The sequence below is a fragment of the Dendrobates tinctorius genome, unplaced genomic scaffold, assembly GCF_039654945.1.
Source record: "Dendrobates tinctorius isolate UK_male_01 unplaced genomic scaffold, ASM3965494v1 ptg000011l, whole genome shotgun sequence".
NCBI classification, from domain to species: domain Eukaryota; kingdom Metazoa; phylum Chordata; class Amphibia; order Anura; family Dendrobatidae; genus Dendrobates; species Dendrobates tinctorius.
This window is the reverse complement of record NW_027361679.1, coordinates 29,055,662-29,081,537: the sequence shown is the minus strand read 5'-3', so window position 1 is coordinate 29,081,537 and position 25,876 is coordinate 29,055,662. Positions and strand designations below refer to the sequence as shown.

Genomic DNA, 25,876 nt, shown 5'->3' with positions numbered 1-25,876 from the left:
TACATACTCTGCCATCATATTTGCCTTCTTGGACTTTTTTCAGAGAATATGTAAAGCATTCCAAACCAATGAGAAATTGCATTTCACAGGAAAAAATGTTAAGAAACATTTTTTCCTGTATAATGACTTGTATTTAAGGCCAAATTTAAAATGGATTTTAAAAATTACCAAAAAAGATGCAATACTGTATGGATGATCAATATAATACCAATAATTTAACACATTTTTTGATTGTTATATACCAACACATTTTTACCTTTTTTGGAGTGTTATATACCATCAAAATATACCCAAGAATATGTAATTCTCTATGGGTTAGCAATATAATACTGATACATTTTGGATCAACTTTTTTAGGGTTATATACCACCTAAATGTATCCCAGAACATGGAATAATGCATGGATGAGCAATATAATACAGATAAATTTTGGATCAAATTTTTTGAGGCTTATATATGAATGGAATGTACCCCAGACCATGGAATAGTGTATGGGTGAGCAATATAATAATGATATAGTTTTGAATTTTTTTGTTATCTACCAAGAAAATTTACTACAGACCATGGAAAAGTCTATAGGGAGCAATGCAATACAGTACCAATAAATTTCTGACCAACAAAAGACCACAGAATAATCTATTGGTGAGCAATATAATGCTGATACATATTTGATCAAGTTTTTTGAAGGTAATCTACCAAAGAAATGTATTCCAGACCATGGCAAAGTCTATAGGGGAGCAATACAATACCAATACATTTCTGACATAGTTGAGGGTTGCATACCATCAAAATGTACCAAAGAACAAGTGGTACTCTATGGGCGAGCAATATAATAAGGATATATTTTTGAACAATTTTTTTGAGGGTTATATACCAAAGAAATGCCAGGCCCATTCATTCCTCAAGAAGGGTTCATCATGCTTTCTTCCTCCTGGGATCACACCCACTGTATGACAGCGTTGTTTTCCCTCCATTTGGAGGAACATGACCCTAGTTACAGCTGACATCTCTTGCAGCCTTCAAGGCAAGTGTTCAGTCTCTACTCCATGATGGTTGAGTGAGATGTGATGATGAGTCTCAAACTCTTCATTGGACCCCCTTCTCTGCTAATGGTTGTAAGTAACCATCACCCCGCAGGATGCCAACTCTTGGTGCCTTACGGCTAGAAGGCCCGATAACATTTGTCCAAACCTGGTTTTGGCTCACCTCCTTGTCTCTTACGACCAGCCTAGGCATTGCAGTTCCTGAATCTTGAGTCCTCAAAAACCCCAGCGGTAAAGGATGCTGCCTGCATTTGGGCCTTGGTGTGTCTGATATATCTGCCAGATCAGTACTACAGACTCCTCCCATCTCTGCTGTTGCGCCAGTTTCCTCTGGCTCTGATATTCCTCTGGTCAATCGCTTGGGAGTCTTGCATGCTTCTGCCATGTTTGTCATCCACTAAGCATGTTACACTGTATAGATGACTAACTGAATACAGCAAAGAAATGTAACACTTTTTGAGTGTTATAACTCACAGAAATGCACCCCAGACCATGTAATACTGTATGGTGAAGTGTGGCCATACAAAATTTTTAAGCCCTTTTTTTAGTTTTAGAGATTGCAATATGTACCCAGACCATGTAACACTGTATGGCTGTGAAATTGTAACCCTACAAAATTTTTAAACGCTTTTTCTCATTTTTTGTAGATCACAGAAATGTACTCCATACTGTGGAATATTGTATGGGTAATAAATTTAAATGTTTCAATGACATTTGGGAGTGTTATATAACACAAAAAAAGCAAGTAATACTTGATGGATCAAAATATATTCCATTCTTTCAGCCCATCCCCCCAAAAAAGTTACAGCTATATATTTGCCAATGGACTACACAACCCCAATTCCTGTGTAAAGACTGTATTGCGTTCTTGCGACTCTCTCCCTCCCTAGGCTAATTGAAGATTGTATGTGATGCAAACAGCAAAGCAAATGATTAGCCCTTAGTAGGGCTGTTAGTATGATGGCTCAGCTTCAGCACCAGTATCAACACTATAGGCCTCCGATTTGTTATACTGTGCACACACACAGGCCTAGACAAGTACTCCCTTCATTCAAAGTGTGAAACGAGCATTGGAGTGTGAGGTGGCAGTGCCTGCAAGCACAGTATGAATTCATGTCAGCAGTTTACTAAACCTTTTATTCTTTGTATGAAATTTGCACTGTGCACTTTATGTTTCTTTACTGATTATGATGTCTTTGTAATGGACTTTAGTTGAAATGAGTTTCTGAAATGATGGATGTAGTAGACTGAATATTATGCACATATGCACTGCACTTTAAATTCACTATTTATGTCCTGCTTCCCTATATTCCAGATATATTTTGTTTTTTGGATTTCAATCCTTACATTTCCTCTATTTTTTATTTTTGTTTTTTGGTTGTCATGTTTTTAAAGGAAATTCTTGTTTGTGTCTATAATATTTAATAAAAATTGAATATATTTGTAATGGGAATTATCCTCAGAGTTTTTCTTTTTAAGTAGTCTTTTTTTGGTCTTGAATTTCATGGTGTCTGCTTAAATTAATGTACTTGATTCAGGGTGTTGATTTTCTCCTTTTCTTTGGATTAACCAAATCTTATTTGTGTGCATCTGTGGAATCTGCACTTATTAGTTCATGAATACATCAATAGAATCACCAACAGTACATGAATATATCACCAGATTAACTATTAGCACATGATTACAGCACCAGAACCATCAGCAGTATTAGAATACTTCACTTGAACTATCATCATGAATAAAGTGCAGTGCCTAAATGTGTTGTCCTTTTTTAGAAAATTCCAGTGCCCCAATCACAGTTTGTAATAAAAAAAATGTGTTGACTAAATTGCGGTTTATTATTTTTTTTTATGACAAACTGAGCTTGAGGACTGGAAATGGGACAATTCCATTAATACAGCAATCAATTGCAATATTAGCTAAGGCCAACATACATTTGTGTCATATGAACCTACAGCTTCCAGTATGTCCTTAACAAGAGTGATGAGATGCTGGGAGTTCTTAGCATACATCATCAGACTGCTTAACTGCTTAGCATACTGGAACTGTACTTCACAGAAAGACACAGGAAGTAGTAGTAAGGAGAAAATGTAAAACGGTCTTAGGAGAAACTTCCACCTGATGAAGATGGATCCTCTGTCGAAACACGTTGTGGTTTAAACCCGTCTCTTGTCCGAGTCTCTTTCCTGCGCTCCTAAGACTGTCTTCCATTTTTTCCTTGCTACTATCCTCCATTGGAGATTATTGGCTGGAGCTACGGTGGAGACCTGACATCCTTGACTGCCCCTGGGTTGCTTCCTAAGCGCTCCTGTATGACCGCTTATCACTGACTCTTACAGGAAGTAGTAGTAGCACAAATAAATATTTACAGTAAGGTACTTTATAGGTGATGTTTTCTCTGATTTGAGTTACTCTCATGCCATTCTTCTTCATCCAGTCCATACGCCAAGATGACTTTTCACATCCACAGCATGCTTCTTCAGATTTCCCTCTTCTCTGGTTTCTGCAGCACATAATGGCATAGTGCCCTTAAAAATAACAGTATCATTAAAAATGTCTCTGAATTAAAATATCTAAACTAGTTTTTGCCCTTGAATATACAATTGCCCCTAAATGTGCTCCGTGACTCCCATACTGTTGGTCTTAACCCCTTTCTGACAACTGATGTACTATCCCATCCAGATGCCCTGGTCCCATATGCCCATGTACGGGATAGTACATCATAGCGATCAGCTGCGCTCATTGGCGGAGCACAGCTGAATGTGGCCGGGTGTCAACTGATTATCACAGGTGACACCCGACACTATGTGCCAGGAGCAGTAATGGACTGCTCCCGGCACATTAACCCCTGGCAAACTGCGATCAAACATGATCGCAGTGTACCTGGAGCATAGGGAAGGATCACGCAGGGAGGGGGATCCCTGCGTGCTTCCCTAAGCCCCTCGGAACAAAGCGATGTACTCGAGTTGTTCTGAGAACCTCCTCCCTGCAGACCCGCAGATCCAAATTCCCACGCAGCAATGGCATAAAGTGAGACTAGGGACTTTTTTTTTTAAGTGGCGGAGGAATACAGTGCGGAAGGATACGTACCTTCCGTCATTGGATTCCTGCAGCCCGTAGAGAACGGCAGCAACAGCTGATGCTGCAGTTCTCTACCCAAGATCGTCGTGGGACACACTCGTGGACTGCTTCGGATCGTGGGTGAGTATTTTTGTGGTTTGTTATGTTAATATTTATTCCGTAAAAGACAACGGCTTCGGGGAACAATGTGACAAGTATTGGTAAGTATGTTACTCTATGTTATATGTACTGTATGTCTATGTATGTATTGTATGAATGTATTGTATGTAGTATGTATGTAGTATATATGTGGTATGTATGTAGCATGTAGTATGTATGTAGTATGTATGTAGCATGCATGTAGCATGCAGTATGTATGTAGCATGCATGTAGTATATATGTAGTATGTATGTAGCATGTAGTATGTATGTAGCATGCATGTAGTATGTATGTAGTATGTATGTAGTATATATGTAGTATGTATGTAGCATGTAGTATGTATGTAGCATGCATGTAGTATATATGTAGTATGTATGTAGCATGTAGTATGTATGTAGTATGTATGTAGTATGTATGTAGCATGTAGTATGTATGTAGTATGTATGTGTTATGTATGTAGTATGTATGTAGTATGTATGTAGTAAGTATGTGGTATATATGTGGTATGTATGTGGTATGTATGTAGTATGTATGTAGTATGTATGTAGCATGTAGTATGTATGTAGCATGCATGTAGTATGTATGTAGTATGTATGTAGTATTTTTTTTTTTAACATTTAACACATTAGCCGGATGATGGGACTACTACTGTCCCATCATTGGCTAATGTGTCAATCACTGTCATGGTAGCAGGCATCGCCAGATGGGACTTGTAGTCCCATCGGACGATGCTTGCACAGACCCCCGGACATCAGCACAGCCCCCCGGCAGGCCGGCACAGCTCCCCGGCAGGCCGGCACAGACCCCCACAGGGTGCACAGACCACCGGCAGGCCGGCACAGCCCCCCGGCAGGCCGGTACAGACCCCCACAGGGTGCACAGACCACCGGCAGGCCGGCACAGCCCCCCGGCAGGCCGGTACAGACCCCGGGCAGTCCACACAGCCCCCCGGCAGGCCGGCACAGCCCCCCGGCAGGCCGGCAGAGACCCCCGGAAGGCCCGAAATGACACACACCGCGCATCATGATGACGTCAGGCTGTCAATCAACTTCGAACTTCCGATATTGAAAAAATATCGGAAGTCGGTATCGGAATTCCGATACAGCAAGTATCGGCCGATACCCGATACTTGCGGTATCGGAATGCTCAACACTAGCAATAACACAAGATCATAAAGACGGATATAAATAACCATGGTATTGCTGAAAACGTCATCTTGTCCCGCAAAAAATGAGCTGCTAGACAACATCATCAGCAAATAAATTTAAAAGTGATAGCTCGCAGAATAAAGCGATGCAAAAATAATTATTTTTTATATGAAATTGTTTTTATTGTATAAAAGCGCCAACATATAAAAATGATATAAGTGAGGTATTGCTGTAATTGTACTTAACCAAAGAATAAAACTGCTTTATCAATTTTACCACACGCGGAAAGGTGTAAATGCCTCCCCCCAAAAGAAATTCATGAAATGTTGCTTTCTGTTCATTTTGCATCCCAAAAATCGGAATAAAAAGTGAATAAAAAATGTCAAGTCCCCAAAAATGGTACCAATAAAAACATCAACTCGTCCTGCAAAAAATAAGACCTCACTTGACACTCTAGGTTAAAATACGGAAAAATGATAGCTCTCAAAATATGGTGATGCAAAAACTATTTTTTGCAATTAAAAGCGTCTTTTTGCATGTGACAGCTGCCAAGCATAAAACCCCGCTATAAATAGTAAATCAAACCCCCCTTTATCACCCCCTTAGTTATGGAAAAATAATACAATTTTAAAAAAAGTATTTATTTCCATTTTCCCATTAGGGCTAGGGTTAGAGTTGAGATTAAGGTTAGGGGTGTGTTGGGATTAGGGTTGAAATTAGAATTGGGGGTTTCCACTGTCCAGGCACATCAGGGGCTCTCCAAACGCACCATGGTGTCTGATCTCAATTCCAGCCAATTCTGCGTTTAAAAGTCTAACGGTGCTCCTTCCCTTTCAACTTCTTCCATGTGCCCAATCAGTGGTTTACCCCCACATATGGGGTATCAGCATACTCAGGACAAATTGCACAACAACTTTTGGGGTCCAATTTCTCCTGTTACCCTTGGGAAAATAAAAAATTGGGGGCAAAAATATAATTTTTTGTGGAAATTAATATTATTTTTTTATTTTTATGGCTCTACATTTTAAACTTCTGTGAAGCACTTGGGGGTTCAAAATGCTCACCACACTTATAGATAAGTTCCTTTGGGAGTCCAGTTTCCAAAATGGTGTCACTTGTGGGGAATTTGCACAGTTTAGGCACATCAGGGACTTTCCAAATGCGACATGACACCTGCAGACCATTCCATCAAATTCTGCATTCCAAAACGTCACTACTTCCCTTCCGACCCCCGACGTGTGCCCATACAGTAGTTTTCTCCCACATATGCGATATCAGTGTACTCAGGACATTTTGGACAACAACTTTTAGGTCCAATTTCTCCTGTTACCCTTGGGAAAATAAAAAAATTGGGGACTAAAAGATCATGTATGTGGAAAAAATGATTTTTTACTTTCATGCCCGGGCGATATTAACTTCAGTGAAGCACTTGGGGGTTCAAAGTGCTCACCACACATCTAGAAAAGTCCCTTCGGGGGTCTAGTTTCCAAATGGGGTCACTTGTTGGGGGTTACCAAGGTTTAGGCACATCAGAGGCTCTCCAAATATGACATGACACCCGCAGACCATTCCATCAAAGTCTGCATTCCAAAATGTCACTACTTCCCTTCCGAGCACCAATGTGTGCACATAAAGTAGTTTTCTCCCACATATGGGGTATCAGCATACTCAGGACAAATTGGACAACAATGTTTGGGGTACAATTTTTCCTGTTACCCTTGAGAAAATAAAAAATTGGGGACCAAAAGATCATGTTTGTGGAAAAAATATGATTTTTTTATTTCCACACTCAGGCGTTATAAACTTCTGTGATGCGCTTGGGAGTTCAAAGTGCTCACCACACATCTAGATAAGTTCCCTGGGGGGGTCTAATTTCTTAAATGGGGTCACTTGAGGGGGGTTTCTACTGTATAGGCACATCAAGGGCTTTCCAAAATGCAACAAGGCGCCTGATCTCAATTCTAGCCAATTTTGCATTGAAAAAGTCAAACGGCGCTCCTTCGCTTCTGAGCTCTGCCATGCACCCAAACAGTGGTTTACCCCCACATATGAGGTATCAGAGTACTCAGGACAAATTGCACAATATCTATTTGGGTCCTGTTTCCCTTTGGGAAAATAAAAATTGGGGTTGAAAAGATAATTTTGGTGAAAAAAATATGATTTTTTAATTTTACAGCTGTACGTTATAAACTTATGTGAAGCCTTTGGGGTTTCAAAGTTCTCACCACACATCTAGATAAGTTCCTTAGGGGGCTCTAGTTTCCAAAATGGTGTCACTTATTGGGGGTTTCTACTGTTTTGGCACATCAGGGACTCTTTGAATGCGATATGGCGTCAAGCCAATTCTGCGTTGAAAAAGTCAAACGGCTCTTATTCCCTTCTGAGCTATGCCATGTGCCCAAACAGTGATTTACCCCCACATATAGGGTATCAGCATACTCAGGACAAATTGCACAATAACCTTTGGGGTCCTGTTTCCCTTGGGAAAATAAAAATTGGGGGTGAAAAGATCATTTTTTTGGAAAAAACATGATTTCTTAATTGTACGGCTGTACGTCATAAACTTCTGTGAAGCCCTTGGGGGATCAAAGTTCTCAACACACATCTAGATAAGTTCCTTGGGGGGGAACAGTTTCCAGAATGGGGTCACTTGTGGGGGGTTTCCACTGTTTAGGCACATCAGGGGCTCTCCAAATGCGACATGGCATCCGATCTCAATTCCAGCCAATTTTGTGTTGAAAAAAGTCAAACGGCGCTCCTTCCCTTCCAAGCTCTGCCAAGCACCCTTGAGGGGTGCAGTTTTCAGAATGGTGTCACTTTTGGGTATTTTCTATCATATAGACCCCTCAAAGTGACTTCAAATGTGATGTGGTCCCTAAAAAAAAATGGTGTTGTAAAAATGAGAAATCGCTGGTCAACTTTTAACCCTTATAACTTCCTAATGAAAAAAATTTTTTGGGGCCCCCTGAGGAAGAGGACGAAACGCGCGTCGGGGAGTGAGACACGTAGCTGTACACATCCATGTGAGTCGTATAAGTGATTTGTTGTTTGATCGCTGGTTTTCATACTTATGGCACATATATGCTTTAATTAAGCAGTGCTTATAGACTGTGGATTTTGTCAGGGCATTCACCGCATATTTGGTTGCAATGATTATTACCCAGCGGTCACTGATAATTGCAGAGAGTTAGTGAGAGCTAATTATGCAATGGTTTCAAGAGAAGCCTTTCTTCTTTTTGTTTTTTTTTTTTGACATGATTTTTTCAGGCTATATGTATAAAATTGTTAGTTTGGCTTATGCTTGATATTACTTATTTAATTAGTCTCAAAGCATTATCTTGACTCCTTAAAATTGTTTATGAATTTGGATGAATTCAGCGTTTTGTGTCTGACAACAGAGGTTTTCATCAGTTGGTGATTTTAAATTGTCTTAATAAAATATGTGTTTTAATTTTCATGTGTATAGTGCGTTTTCTGTTTCTGGGTAATTTGCAATACTGGTGGAACAGACAGGTTTAGATCTCTCCTGTTATTATCTATAAATATCCCCCTTATAAACTTTAACCTCAATACTGTATGCCCTTATGAATTATAACTACCACACTGCCCCATTATAAACTATGGACTCTACTTCATTCTGTACCTATGTCCACCTTAAGTATTCTTCCATGCTGCTATTTCAATACTGCCTCCATGCGCTGCACCCTTTCCATAGGGTCTCCTACTTGTTGCCTCCACTGCATACTTTCCCCAACTAGCTGCCTCTTTTAATATTCTTCCCCACATACTGCTCCCATATTTTGCCCCATCCGCCTATTGTTCCCCAAAAGCTGCACCTCTTCATGCTGTCCCCCCAAATTGCCCCTTTCCATCCTGTACCTCCCAGCTGCTGCTCTCCCTACAGTCACTCACAAGCTGCCCTCTCTACATACAATTTCTCAACATTGTCCCACATGAAGCTCTCTGTCACTTTTCTCCCCACTCTTGCACCATGTTCTCCCATAGTGCACCCTACTAGCAATATTACCCTTCCCTCCCTTATCTACTGTAACAGTCTGCATTCTTTGACTACTCTGTCTGGAGTACTTAACATCTTGTCGGCTTTGTCTCCTCTGTGATGCAGAAGTGGGGTCAGCAGTCTTATGAGGTGACCTTATTCTGACACTTCACATTGAAACTCCTCTACTAAGCTGGCATCGCCCATGTCATCAATTGTATTCTTGTTTGCAGAAAGCAAATACAATTGGATACAGACAACAGGAATTGGCTTTAACCATGTTCTGTGAGCCAGCTGTCAGTTAATTGCCATCTCGGGGGGAACTGGACAAATGCCACTCCTTAGGGACAGCATTTGCCTCCCACTTAGAGACAGTTCAGACAACCACCTGAAGCACGATGCGCTATTCCCTTAATGGCAGAGGTGGCCCTATTGTCAGGCAAGACAATGAAATCAGCAGCATGCAGCAAGGGGAGCCATCTGATTGGGGAAAGGAGCTCTACCATGAGATCAGGAAGTACCCCATTCATTCAACAAGCCTAGTGATGGGGTATTTACAGAAGCCAGCAGAAGGAACGGGATAAAAAGCAAATATACAGTTGGCATTATACAATTGTACTAGTTTGTAGGTGCTTATAGGTTTTTACATATTGAAATGATTTAAAAACAATGTCTTAAAATAAATTAAAATAAAAAAAGTGTATTGTGAAACAGATTGGTGCTCATGGGTCATCACTTTCAGTTTGCTCCTTTTCTCAAATGGAAGCTTTTTTCTGTAAAGCTTTGGCTGTTGCTAAGTAGACAATTAAAGTGCAACACGCTCATGTAAGATTCTTTCAGGCTTGTGCAGTAGAGTATATAAGGCATGCTCTACTTCTTTCTAAATCGGAAGAAGTCCCCTGATAACATCTCAGTATTCTCAGTGTTTCTATGGCAAACTAGAAGCACATCTCTGTGATAATGTGTTCACAGTTTTATGAGAAATGTTTATTGCACAAACTCTGGGGTTATTGCTACTTGTTTTCCTTTTAGTAGGTATTTTATTTTAGTGGTAATTAGAATACAAGAAAAAAAGATTTGCAAATTACTTTTATTACCTGCTCATTACAGTGTATCTTTATTTTTATTTTACTGTCACATTTCTACAGCACCACTTTGTCCTATTTGGTGACTGATGAAGGTGTGAATGACTGAAATAACACATTTTATACAGTAAATTGGATGACACAACAAAATACTGTGTGATGGTTTTATAGTATTGATACTTACGGATGGAAACCTATCCGAGCACCAAAAAAACTAGCGTTGCAGTATTTCCTTATTTATATGATTATATTTGTTATTATTATTGTTGTATTTAAAATAAAATATATTGTATGTATTAAATTGTCACTTCAAGATTACTTAATATGACAACGAATATCATTTAAACACAGTATTCAGAGATAGACAATATATGACTGATTTCCTCAAAATTTCATTGGCAGGGAATCGCAATAGGAAAAAGTATGGTGGACAACCTTGAGGTTTCTCCAGACTGTATTAATCCCCTTCCAAGCTCTTAAAACACAACCTTTGCAATGTACAAATGACATCAACCTGAGGCTATGAATAAATGTAAGTTATAGCCTACAACCTGTTTAAAGAAGTCCTCCTATGAACTTTTTTCCTCCCTAAAAATGTATATATATGTATGCGCTGTAGTGCCAGTGTGCAAATATACTCACCTACTGCTTCTCCAGAATCCAGAGCAGTTTTGGTTCTCTTTGTATAAACACCATGGCGTTACAGAATCTCTGGGTCACCCTGCCCTTGTGTAACCTGGAAGTAGCTTTTGTAGTGTAAGCCTATGGAGCGTCATAGCAAGGCTCCATAGGCTTACATTGCAACGGAGACTTTTGTTTCTTGTATAGAGAATAGAATGATCAGGAGAGTCTGCACAGACAAACTTTTCATGCATTTCAAAATAAAAATAATGTCCATAAATTATCTCTCTTAATCTTTTCGAATCAGCGCACTATTCTGTAATTGCAGGTAAGTCCATAATAATGGTTTAAATTTCTTACATGGAGCCAAATAAGAATTCACCTGCTTGTCTTATTTTTTGCCAAACCTGATTTTATAAATGATCTACAGTGTCCTGAAATTGATGACGACCATCTATTCCTGTGGCAATGACATTGAGTCTGCATGTTTTTTCAATTTTCTATGGTATTATCTAGGAGTAACATGGTGTCCAGTTCATGGGAAACAGAGAATCATGGTTCTATTCCATGACTGATTAGCCTTTCCCTTGATATGACTTAGTGCCAACAAATGACACACCTGAATCAAGAACCTGTATTGGAGAAATTTGAGTATTAGATGAAGAACCGGCAACACAAACTCATCACCAGAACACTTAGCCATAAATAATATAAATTCAATTTTGTTGACCTTGAAACCCTTGAAGAACTTATTCCTTATGAAGATAACTGTTTATTTCACCATCTCTTGAAGATGCATCTCACGGCATCGACCAGTATCCATGTGTCTGTTAAGCTACCGGATATGTGTTTCATAGTGAATACAGGGAATATAAAGAACAATACCAGAGCAGTATGTGTCCGAAGTCATGGGCAGGTGGGTCGGAACCTACCTGACTCTAACAATCATTAATCCTGCTTAGTGTGCTGCTCTGGTAATTTACCCCAGATGATTCTCCTAAAAAATAATATAATTTAAAATTATTAAAAAGCTGAGATGTATTTAAAATTTGAGTCATGAAAGCCAAGAATTTTGTTTTGGAAAAAAAGTGCCTTATTGTTATGTCTTTCCAGTTTTATACTTATAAAATATTGATTTTTAGACCAAACACAGCTGTAAAAAAGAATATAGCAGATGATAAAGCATATTAATTTTTGTCTAAATAAAGGTGGATGAATGTATTGTATAGTAAGTAGAACAATCAGTCAATCAATCAATCAAATTTATTATCGCCAAGTACATATTACATATATACAAGGAATTCTTTGTGGCAAAGAGGCAACATAATATATAACAACAGATACAACAAGTAACATCTAACAAGACAGATACAGTATATAGTCTACACATGACGATTTAATTGTTGAACAGAGAGTGGATAGAAGCTGTTCATATGGCGGTTGGTGCTGCATTTGGGGACTCTGAAGCGACGTCCTGAAGGGAGTAGTTGGAATGAGGAGTGTCCCGGGTGAGTGGGATCGGATGAAATTTTCAATGCGTGGGATCAAATACTCTTATCATAAAGATCCTGGATTTTAGGCAGGGGGGAACCTATAATTCTCTCTGCTGTTCTGAAAGTCCTTTGCAAGCGGAGTTTGTCATGCGCAGTGGCTCCCCCATACCAGACTATCAGAGAGGAACAAATCACAGATCTGATGACAGCATTAAAGAATAAGATCAGCAGATTCTTAGACAAACCATATCTTTTCAGCTGACGCAGGAAGAACATCCTCTGTTGTGCTTTTCTTATAACAGCATCCACGTTTTTCCCCCATTTAAGATCATGAGAGATGATAACACCAAGGAATTTGGTCTCTGTGACCCTAAGAACCACTTTGTCATGGATGTAGATTGGAAGTATCTCATGTTGATCTTTCCTAAAATCCACAACCATCTCAGCAGTTTTTTAGTGTTGAGTACAAGATTATTGGCTTTACCCCAGTCACATATTCTTTTCACCTCACTCCGATACAAGTCTTCAGCATTTCCCCTGATGAGACCAATCAGTGTCATATCATCGGCAAATTTCAAGATTTTTACTGAGTCTGCTGAAGAGATGCAATCATTCGTATAGAGAGAAAACAGTAACGGGGACAAAACACACCCCTGAGGTGCCCCGATGTTTGTGACCAAGGTGTCCGAAGTGAATGGTCCAACTTTTACACTCTGTATCCTGGCTGTCAGGAAGTTATAAATCCACAAGCATAAGTTGAGAGGGACTCCAAGAGCTACCATTTTCTTATGAAGTAAATTCGGATCAAAGGTATTGAACGCTGAGCTAAAGTCCATGAAAAGAATCCGGACATATGAGTGCAGTTAATCTGTATGATCCAAAATGTACTTCAGTGCCAGATTGACAGTGTCGTTTGCCGAACGATTCTCCTTATAGGCAAACTGAAGCGGGTCCCATAGCTTCTGCGTGAATTTTATCAGGTGGGACATCATAATTCTTTCGAAGACTTTCATAGCTACAGATGTGAGTGCTACTGGTCTATAGTCATTCAACTCAGAGGATCCCACTTTTTTGGGGACAGGGATAATTATGGAATTTTTCCAACACTGAGGTACAACGCACTCTTTCAGTGACACATTGTATATATTTGTCAGTATAGGGGCAAGCTGGGTAGCACATACTTTCAGTCACATTGGAGATACACCATCAGGGCCAGTAGATAATGATGAGATGATGATGCTGACACTGATTTGGTCTAACCAAGAACTTTCAGACAAATCAGAGGAATACAACCTCACATTCACCAAAATTAAAGATGCTGGTATTATTAATTATGAAAGCAATTTTATACTAAATTAAGATAAAAACATATTCATTGAAAGCCCTGCAATCACATGACTACAATGTTGAACTATCTTGACCACCAGGCACCCAAAGAAAACTCAAAATAGGCATATGCACATTAATAAGAGAATGTGAAACAGCCAGGGTAGGCACATCCCAAAGCAATGAGAAGCACCATGGGGCGCTAAAAGATAAAGGGCGAAAATTTGAGAAGTTGATATTCCTCTAAGCTTTTTTGCATCTTTATCTGCTAGTGGCACATTCTTCTAGCAATGAGCACTACCTTGCTCCAGTGGGCATAACTCTATAGAAAAAAAAGTTGCATGATTAAATTGAAGCCATGCAGCAAATATGTGTCACTTTGTATAACTGAAAAGCAGCCATGATGTTTCTGGCATTGTCAGTTATCGGTAGCTCACTTGTAGTTGACTAAATCATCTTGTGGGACATTTGACCTAAAGATTTGCTATATTGCTGGTGGTGATGGGAAGATGTCTATTGAGGAGGATGTAGAGAGTGTGCATGAAGATGTAGAGGTATCCCTATCAGTAAACAATAGGTGCGCCTTCAATCGTACATCACTGACATGCAAGATATTGACTCAATGAACGTGAAAGCCAAAAAAGTCCCTGACTGTAATTGCTGCTGTCAATGGTGGAGTGCAACTTGCAGTACAAGGTCAATTCAAAAGGAATGGCCACAATCTCTGCCACATGAAAGTATAAGGCAGAGATTGATTTTTTAAATAAATAATGCTTACATGTTAGATATCTTTTATTCAGGCGGCTGTGTGCACACTATTCTTTTTTGTAAAAATTAGTCCATTTCATACATTTCAGCATTGATTATGGTGCAGGAGTTCAGTTTCCACACAAATAGATGGGCACACAAAAGGCTAACTGACGACTATGGATTTCGGGTCCTTTTGATTAGGACAAATTTTATAAAAAAGCTTCATTCGGGTACTAGAATGGTACCCAAACCCAAACCTAAACCCCATTCGGGCCCAAACATCCCACTTTTCCCACACTGTAATCTGTGTGACAGCAGGCGAAACACCATCTCTGATCGGTGGTAACCTTACATATTACCGCCATTACAAACAAAATCTTTAGAACAGAAATCATATTAGTAAACATTAAACAATATACCTAGTGGTAAGGGGGGCTATAATAGCTCGGGACACTCCCATAAAACATGAAAACGCAGAAAAAAATAGAGCACAAAAAGTCTCAAAATATATTAAAGTTTATTCAAAAGCATGTAATACATAAAAGAAAAATAGAAATAAAGAATAAATATTTTTGATAAAATGAATAGTTGATTACGCAGATGTAGAACAAAGAGTCCACTTGTATTTTAGTGGACAGGAAGAGCAACATGCAGCAGCAGATTAAATCAAAGTGCAAGTGCTTGTACAAAGACTGTCTCCATATGTATGCATATGTCCCAGAGGAAAACGGCACTAAACATCTCAAATTAACAAAATTATATGGTGCTAATAAGTGATATTAGTGGATGATATTAAATTATAGAGACATAAAGTGACGGATCCAAATTGGAGAGATGCATACAATAAATACAAAAATTAGGCGAATATCACTTTAAGGGGACAAACAGTAACATGTATTGTTCTTCAAACACCTCTTACCCATAACCTCCATTTTAGGACACTGTGTCTGCAGCCCCATTGCGCATTTCATGTGGGCTTCCTTGGGGTGGGGGCTGCCTCAAGCTCAGCACAGTAATAGCTGTTTGCAAAGATGAGCGGTAGCATTTATCACCTCTCAGCAATGCAACTAGATGTAGCAGAGCAGGGGAACATCAGCATTATAGATTATCGGACAACTAAATGAGTAAAAAAGGGTGATTGTGGGGAATTGTTTTGTTCAAATAAAGGACTTCTCTGTGTCTTTCTTACTTTTGACTACTGGGTAAGTAATGGGGGTGTCTTAAAGACACATCTCCATTACTAACCTTTGAGCTTAGAGTAAGTGGACATAAGCTGACATCAACCCTACACACCAGAGCAAGTGGAAAATTATTAAAAAACAGAATTGGCACATCTAATGGATGTAGTTTTTCTGGGGCAGCTGCAGACTGGGCCCCATAGCCCCTTCCCAGCCTGAGAATACCAGCCATCAGCGGTCTGCTTAGGCTGGCTGGTTATAAAAATTTAGGGAGACCCTACCCCATTTTTAAAATTATTTATTTAAATAATTTAAGCAAATTTGGTGTAGGGAAACCTCTACTTTTGATAACCAGCCAAGGTAAAGCTGACAGCTGAGGGCATGTCAATACTTAACATGCCTGTGAATGAGCTTTATTCGTTCTGCCGAACCTGAACAGCAACATGCACTTCCGGGAAAAGTCAGTGTTCGGGGTCTGTGCATGGGCACTAGGTGCCTGATACGGACCCTGAACTGTACCATTACTACTGAGTAGAGTTGAGCGAAACGGGTCGAAAAATTTCAAAAGTCGACGACTTTTGGCAAAGTCGGGTTTCATGAAACGAAACCCGACCCTAGGATGAGGTCGGCCACGAGGTCGGCGACTTAAGCACCAAAGTCGCGTTTCAAAAGTTTGTTTTGCGCTCTTTTTCAGCCAATCAGGATCCACGGACACTGTGGGCAACGTGATGACATAGGCACGGGTCACCACCATCTTTCAGAAGGGCATGCAAGTGATTGGCTTGCTTTGGGGGGCGTCACAGGGGGTATAAAAGGGCATGCACGCTGACCGCCATGTTACTCATGCTGATCTCAGAATAGGGAGAGCTGCTGCTGCTGCTGATTCTGTAGGGAGAGCGTTAGGCAGGGAAGAAGACACCAAAAACTGCTTCTGCTGCTAGCGATTTAGCCTGTACAACACACCAGTCACTGTGTGTGCAGTGCAAGTGGAGGCTATATTTTGCTGGATCAGCGGTATTGGTTGTTAGGCTGCCTTCTAAGGCTTCCTGACGGCTGCATTGCTGTTTACCCACTGCTCTGCAAACTGCTTTTTTAAAAGCAATCCCAATTTTTTTTTTTTGTCCTGGTGAGGCACTGAGCGTGCATTTTTTCACACCATACAGCAGTGCACACTCCTCACACAGTACCGTGTAACGGCTGTTATCACAGCCACAGTGAAGCTATCTGTGTGTCACTCAGTAAGAATAAGTCGAGGACATGTTCCGTTCTTACAGACCTGCACCTTCTAGTTTTGTCTAGTTTTCAAACAGTTAAATATATTTGCTGTTTGATCACATTCAAAACTATAGAGACAGCGTGTGTCAGTCCGTATACTTAAAAAACACGGAGCTTGACAATTTTATGTACACCGGACAGCCGTGTACGTGCACGCTCCTCTCTCAGTACCGTGTAACGGCTGTTATCACGGCCACAGTGAAGCTATCTGTGTGTCACTCTGTAAGAATAAGTCGAGGACATGTTCCGTTCTTACAGACCTACACTCTAGGGAGATTCCTATTCTGCCCAATTCTATATACACCTTGTAGTTTGTCATACACTAGCCAATTTCTGCCTGTGACATAGCGCTGTGATATTCAGTGGGCCTCACACAATCCAAAAGTGTCCAGTGTCCACAAGTGTGTGCAGAAATTCAAAATCTCCCCTGTCCTATAGACACCTTGTACCTTGTTTTACATTACTATATAGTTTGTTGGATTTTGTCTACATTTCTTTTTTTTAAACCAGTTATTTTTATTTAGGTTTCAAAAGATTTTAAACAATAAACAGTGGATATCAATATACATGTAACAATTCACATATCTTGTAGTAATACAATCAAAGCCATCCCCCCTCCCCCCTCCCCCAATACTCCTTATGCCGGGTATACTTGAGAGTCTTAGCAATCATATCACCGCCATCCAGGCGGACCATATTTTTTCGAAAGTGCTTTCACCATGCCTTCGCCTGTAAATGCTTTCCTCTAAATGCATTACCGTACGTGTCTGAGCAATAAATTCCCTCCTAGTGGGGGGTTCCGAATCCTTCCATTTTCGTGCTATTAGTTTGCGTGCCACATACAGCAACCTCGCTATTGCCACTTTGTAATGTTCTGAGACAGGTATCCCATCCACCTCCCACAAAACACACAGCACTGGATTCCTGTCGAACGTACATGCATAAGCTCTCTCAATTTTGTTGATAACGACCAGCCAGTATGCCACCAGCCGCGGACACGACCATAACATATGTAACAGTCCGGCCTGGTCTGTGCCACATCTAGGGCAGCTAGAGTCTCCCCTCAAGCCTGCCTTGAATAGGACCAGCGGTGTTTTGTATGTTCTATGTATTACATATAATTGGGAGAGCCGTGCCTGCTCGCTTAGAGAGATCTTCGGGACATATTCAAGAATAGTCTCCCATTGTTCTGTTGTGAGGGTACCCACCTCCCTTTCCCATTTACTCTTTGCAGTGAGGTGATTGTCCCCCAGATAGGAGTGTAGTAGATCATGATATATGCTCGATATAACTCCCCTTATCCCTCCCTTCATACACACAAAGTCTAGTACAATGTCGCCCTGAACCGTCATGGCTCCCAATCTACACTGTGCCCTCCAAGCTTGTCGAAGCATATAGTATTGAAACCCCCATACCGAAGGCAAATCAAATTCCTCTCTCAATGTCTCAAAGGTCTTCAGGTCCGTTCCACTCTGCAGCTGGCACACATATCTTACTCCTTTCGCCTTCCAATTGCCCATTTGACGCAGCTTATTAAGTTCCGGCAGATGCTCATTGTCCCACACCGGTGAGTACCTAGTCAGCTCATCCACCCCTCTGATCCTTTTAATGGTGTCCCAAACCTTCTGAATCATGCCTATGGTAGGATATGGTGCTCCCAGTTTCTTAAAGGTATCATCCTCTAGACCCTGGATAAGTGGGCGTCTCCCTGTCACATGTACCAGCACCCGGTGAGCTGCTCCTCCACAATCGAGCTCTCTCCATCCCCTGACATGCTGGCCCTGTACTGCCAAGAAATAGACCCATGGATTTGGTGCGGCCAGTCCTCCCTCTTCCTTTCCTTTTTGCAGAGTTCCAAATTTAATCCGTGCCTGCTTCTTGCCCCATATCAAGGATCTGAAGATAGAATCAATGCCCCGAAACCGTTTTTTTGGTAGCCATATCGGCGAATTGTGCAAAACGTACATTAGTTGTGGCATAAGGACCATCTTAATCAGGTTAGTTCTACCCGTTACCGTTAAAGCCAATTTGCACCATGCACCTATTTCCCCTTTAAATTTCTCTAGCAGAGGAACCAAATTCAGACCCGTGAATCGGGACAGTGGAAGAGCTACCCATATCCCTAGGTATTTAAACTGTGAAACTAGCTGGAGTTATTTCCCCCTCTCATCTATCTCCTCCGCTTCTATTGCTCTATCCACAGCCATGACACAAGACTTGTGCCAATTTATCTCCAGTCCCGAAATGCTCCCAAATTGTTTAATTACATCCATCGCGCACCCCAGTGTCTCTCCTGCACTTTCCAAAAACAACAGGATGTCGTCGGCATACAATGATATTTTTTCTTCCAGCTTCCCAAATTTAAATTCGACCACTCCCCTCTCAGCTCTGATCTTGGCCGCCAGGGGCTCCACTGCCACCGCGAACAATAGCGGGGACAGCGGACACCCCTGCCTTGTGCCCCTATGCAAGTCAAACATCCCGGACTGTTCTCCATTCACCTTAACTACCGCCTTTGGGGATGAGTGCAATAACTTCACCCAGGCCATGAACGCGGGGCCGAATCCCATCAGTTCCATGATTTTCCATAAGTATTGCCATTCCACGCTATCAAATGCTTTCCTAGCGTCCAATGACATCACTATTCTCCTGCCACCATTATCAGCAGGCAGTTGCATATTAAGAAATAATCTTCTTAAGTTAACAGCCGTGGAGCGGTTAGGCATAAAGCCCGACTGGTCCTCGTGTATAATGGTATGCGCAACCCCGGTGAGCCGGGTGGCCAGGATCTTAGCGAGTATTTTGACATCCGTTGTCAACAACGAAATGGGCCTGTACGACTCCGCATCCATGGGATCTTTTCCCTCCTTCGGCAGAACTACTATCACCGCTTCCTCCATTGATCTCGGCAGTGCCCCGTCACTAAAGCCTCATCAAGCACAGATTTCAATTTCGGAGCCAGCAGTTCCACTAACTCCCTGTACACCTCCCCAGGTAGACCATCAGCTCCCGGTGATTTGTTATTGGGCATAGACAGTATTGCACATTCCACCTCCTCCACACTCACAGGTTCTTCCAACCTCAACCTATCTTCCTCAGACAATTTAGGTAGTGAAATGCCTTCCGAAAATTTCTCCACATCCCCCTCTGTGTCCCGTGCTCTCGAAGTGTACAGTGCCATGTAATATGCCTTGAAGACCTCCAGTATGTCCTTTGTGTCTGTCAGAGTCGCCCCCGTTTGATCTCTCAGTTTATACACCCTGGAAGACTCCCTTTGTGCCGCAGATATCACCGCCAACAAGTGACCTACTCTCCTTCTTCAAAGAATTGAGCTTGCTGAAATGCCCTTTTCCTCTCAGTTTGCATCATGTGCAGTTTATCAACTGCCTCCTGAGCCAATTTTAGTCTATTGTGAGCTTCACTCGTTGGCGCCAAAATCATGTCTGCCTCCGCTCTTGTCAGGTCATCCTTTATTTGTTGATCTGCCAATTTAGTTTTGGTCTTACACCTCGCAATCTCACTTATAAAAAGTCCCCTTGTAAATGCCTTCATGGCATCCCATACCGTTGTGGCCTCAGTACTCCCTTCGTTCATTTGGAAGAAGTGCTCTAGCTCTTTGGTTATGCCACCCATGTCCACCACTTTAAGCCACGTCGGGTGAAGATGCCAACCTTCCCTCTGACCCTGAGCAGATCTCACCAGAAGCGTGACCACCATAGGACCATGATCCGAGAGAGTCCTCTGTAGGTATTCCACCTCCCCCACCATCCCGTCCATAGCGGTATCCCCCAAAGCCAGGTCTATCCTCGACAGTGTTCCATGTGTTGCCGAATGACATGAAAAAGTCCTCTTACCCTCATTTCGTACTCTCCACAGATCTACCAGCCCAAGTTCCCCACAATACTTGCCAAAGGCAGTCATCCTGTCCTGTCCAGCTTCCGTACCTGCCGGTCGTACTTTATCCCAATAATCATTCATAGTGTTGTTAACATCTCCCATAATCAACAATGGAGTCTCCCCCCATCTGCCCGTCAGTTCCAGTACTGCTTGTAGTTTCTTTTTAGAGTAAGGTGGAGGGATATATAAAGCCACTAAAATCATTTTGTGTCTGAACAATCTGCAAGCAATCCATACATACTGCCTTTCACTGTCTACATGCACTTCCAGCTCTTCATAATGTGTGTTTTTGTGTATTAGGACTGACACCCCCCTGGAGTACGAGGAATAAGTAGAATGATATGTCTTTAGCATCCAGGCTCTTGACAACCAGTGCATAGTGTCTCTAGTGAGATGTGTCTCCTGCAAGCACACGATCATAGGTTCACAGGATTTGATATGATTCAGAACAGCCGCCCTCTTAACCTTATCAGATATACCACGTACATTCCAACTTAACATCTGAACAGTACGGTTACTCATTGTGCATTAGAAAGAACAATCCATCATCAAGTAACATCATTACATTGTGGTCCCAATCATACCCGGTCAAACAGCATGAAAACCCCCATCTCCCTACAAATCCGCCCCACCCACCTCCCCCCATCCCTCTCCGCTTCCCCTCCCCCCACCCTTCCCCTTTTGCAGTTGTCACTCTCTCCCCAACGTGAGAGTGGGAGCTCAAAGAACCTGAGCAACTTCTCAGTATTCCGCACTTCAACATGCGTCGTGTCCTCCTCCATCATTGGCAGCCTCTCCGCCATATTGTCAACAGTATGCATAGTCCCGAACCATTAGTCAAACAATTAACCATAATACGTAGATCCCAGTGGGGAGTTCTCCCCCTCCTCTGCGCTCCTATTTCGCAGAGTAAAGCAGCGCCACAACCCTGTCCAGTGATCACTCTAGCAGGGTCATGTGGTCATATTGCCATTATCTTCTCTCAATTTGCTCCGGTTGCGATCCAACCATGAAGCAGCCTCAACCGGTGACGGGAAAAAAATGACCTTTCCAAAAGCTTCCACTCTTAATTTAGCAGGATAAATTGTAGAGTATTTCAAATGCAAAGAGCGGAGCTGTTTCTTCACTTTGCCATACCGCAGTCGCAACTTTTGCACCTCGGCTGAGTAATCCGGGTATATTTCGATTCGTTTGCCCTCCAGGTTAAGATCTGTCAACTTTGCAGCCTTTCGTAAGATAGTGTCCCTGTCTCTGCAATTCAGCATTCTGGCTAGCATCGTGCGAGGTCCATCTCCCGGCACTGGGGGTCTCATGGGTACGCGATGGGCACGCTCCACCGCAAACACTCTCGACAAGTTATCAGCACCAAACTTATCCAGCAGCCAGGTTTCAATAAAGGTTGTGGGGTCAGCACCCTCAGCTCTCTCAGGGATGCCCACAATGCGCAAATTGTTCCTACGTGACCGGTTTTCCAGGTCATCATTTTTATTGGCTACTACCTTGATCCTCTGAGTGTGCTGTTGTTGTGTCTTGCAGTATAAGACAGCTTGGAATACATCCCGCAGGGTGGGCTCTGCTACATCTGCACTTTCAGCTAACTGCACAGTGTCACCATCCCCCTCTTCCTCCTGCTCCAGCTCTGCATTCAGCACAGGCATCTCCTCATCGTCTTCCTCCTCATCTCTGTGCTTCTCACTCTCTCCATTTCCTTCTTCATCTGTCTCTATGCCCCTCACATACCTGTTCAGCTGGGCTGAGACTTCCAGCCTCTGTGCAAAGGCTGTGTTTCTTCTTCCCGCCTCCTCCTCTCTCTCAGCACCAGCTTGGACTGAGGCACTGCTGCAGGCTCCGACATCTTTCTGCCTTTTGCGGCCCATGTCTGTCTCTCTGAGTCTGGCAGAAGCTCACCCCTGACTCCTGGGACCTTCAGACATCTGATCCTGGTAAAAGAATTAGCTGGTTCGGGCTCTGTGCAGGATAATTGAGGCTAATGGTGGCAGAGAAGCACAGCCACCCGACTTCTCACATGAAGAGCTAGGCCCCGCCCCCTTTGTCTACATTTCTACCAAAAATGAGGAAGGCTGGTGGAAGAGGCTGTGGAATTGGGCGGGGGTTGGCAGCTGGTAATGATGGTGTTGGTGGTGGATCTGATAGTAGTGGCAAAAGCAAAATAGGACAGAATGCAGGAGGTGTTGAGCCTGTGTCATCGTCTGGCTCCACAAGGCCTCGAAGGCTTAGTTTTCTAGGAGTTGGCAAACCGCTTTTAAAGCCAGAGCTTCAGGAAAAAGTTTTGTCTTACATTGCTGACTCAGCCTCCAGCTTTATCGCCTCCTCTTCTGAAGTTGTAAAAAATAAAAGCACTGAGTCGTCATTGGAGGCTCATGTTCATGAACCACACCTTTCCTTGTGTCCTTCACCCCAACCAAGATTGAAGGATGACGCAGGCCATACTACTGATTACTCCATGGAGCTGTTTTCACATACCATGCCTGGATTATCAAGTGAAATGGTGAATTACCCAGGCCAAGATGAATCTGACATGGAGTGCACTGATGCACAGCCACTGATAGATGATTCTGCTGGTACATTCACTCAGAGCACTACATTGTCCTCGCAGTGTACAGAGCCAGATTCTGACCCTGATGAGACTCAGGTGCCCCTTCCCGCACACTATACCACCATACACGGTGACACAGAGGAAGGTGCACATGACATTGAAGAGGAGGTGAAGGATGACCCAGTTGTTGACCCAGATTGGCATCCATTGGGGGAAGAGGGTGCTGCTTCCAATAGCTCAGATGAGGAGGAGGAGCATCCACAGCAGACATCGACATCGCAACAGCTGTTATCTGGCAGGCCCGGAGCACTCCAAAGACAAGTTCCAAAAATCAAAAGAGTTGCTGGACAGCTTGTCCAGAGGGTCAAAATATCACAGCGTGCTAGGCCGCAAAATGTCTGCCAAAGTAGGAAGAGTGCAGTGTGGCACTTTTTGAACAAAATTCTCATGATCAGGCCAAGGTTATCTGTAAGAAGTGCGCAAAGACCTTTAGCCGAGGGAAAAATCTGAAATATTTGAATACCAGTTGCATGCTTAGACATTTAACCAGCATGCACTTGCAAGCGTGGACACAACACCAAACCTCAAGTGCCACATGTGCAACTGATCACAAAGAAGGTAGTCAGCAACGCTACATTGTTTCCCCCACTGTAAGCCCACCGGTTAGCACAGCAGTAAATGTTGAGGTGTCGTTGCAAGGCCACAGCAGTCAGGGAATCCCACTGTTATATCAACGAAAAACTGAATCTAGGCCATCAGAAAGAACACCAACTCCATCACCATCATCAACCCTCTCTCAGTCCGCCCTGTCCACCGCTACTTCCACCATATGCAGCTCTCAAGTCCAGCTCACCCTCCCAGACACTATGAGTAGGTCAAGAAAGTACTCAGTCTCTCATCCGCGTACACTGGGTTTGAACGCCCACATTGCCTAACTAATCTCGTTAGAGATGATGCCCTATCGGTTGGTGGAAAGAGCAGCTTTCCGCGAACTCATGGCCTATGCAGTACCACGCTATGACCTACCCAGTCACCACTTCTCTCGCAAAGCCATCCCAGCCCTCCACCATCATGTGAAAGGCCGCATTGTCCATGCACTCAAGCAGTCAGTGAGTGGAAAGGTGCACCTCACAACTGATGCATGGTCCAGTCGGCATGGCCAGGGCCGTTACGTGTCCATCACTGCGCACTGGGTTACTGTGGTGGATGCAGGGTCCACAGGGGACAGCGGTGGTGGGACAGTGCTGCCTAGCCCACAGTATGGGAAACAGTTGGCTGTAGGCGTTCGACCCTCCTCCTCCTCCAGAAGCGAAAGCTCGTCCACAGAGCGCAGTCATACGAGCACTCCATCTGCAGCTGCCACTGTTGCACACGAGGTGTCCCCCTATCGAGCAGCTAGTGGAAAGCATCAGCAGGCTGTGTTGCAGATGATGTGTTTGGGCAACAGACACACCGCCGAGGTGCTGGCCGAGTACTTTCAGCGACAAACTGAGTCATGGCTGGGCAGTGTACATCTTGAGGCAGGCAAGGTAGTTAGTGATAACGGCCGTATTTTTGTGGCAGCCATAGCCCTTTCAAAACTCAGCCACATACCTTGCTTGGCTCACACCTTGAACCTGGTGGTGCAGTGCTTCCTCAATAATTATCCAGAGTTAACAGCCCTGCTCCAGAAGGTGCGAAGACTGTGCGCGCACATCCGCCAGTCGCCTGTACACTCCATTCGTATGCAGAAGCTGCAGCGATTGCTCCACCTTCCCAACCATCGCCTCATTATCGACATTGCAACAAGGTGGAACTCCACCCTGCACATGGTTGAGCGGCTGTGCGAGCAGAGGCGGGCCATAATGCATTTGTGGGAGGATACACGGCCAGGCACTTTGAGAGCAGACATGGAGTTGACAGGTGTGCAGTGGTCGAAGCTGAAAGACCTCTGTAAAGTCCTTCAGTGTTTTGAGGAATGCACACGGCTGGTAAGCGCAGACGACGCCATCCTAAGCATGAGCATCCCACTTATGCGTCCGCTCATGCAAACTTTGACGCACCTTAAGGAGCAGGCGTCTGCAGCCAATGTTGACGAGGAGGAAGAGGTGGAGGGAATCCTTGATGACATTCAGCCATTGTCTGCTCAGGGACCTCTCCTGGACGAGGTGGAGGAAGAAGAGGAGGAGGAGGATGATGATGGGGATGATTACTTAGGGGAGGAGGATGCATCTCGTGGGGCAAGTGAAAATGTTGGTGTGGCAAGGTCTGGTACAGGGTTTGTGCGTGACTGGAGGGATGTGGATTT

At 42.9% G+C, this 25,876-nt stretch overlaps 1 protein-coding gene across 1 annotated transcript in view; it reads left to right on the top strand.

Moving 5' to 3' along the window:
- NPFFR2 (neuropeptide FF receptor 2) overlaps positions 1 to 25,876 on the top strand; it is a 311,043-nt gene that overhangs the window by 174,464 nt on the left and 110,703 nt on the right. The window lies entirely within an intron of this gene.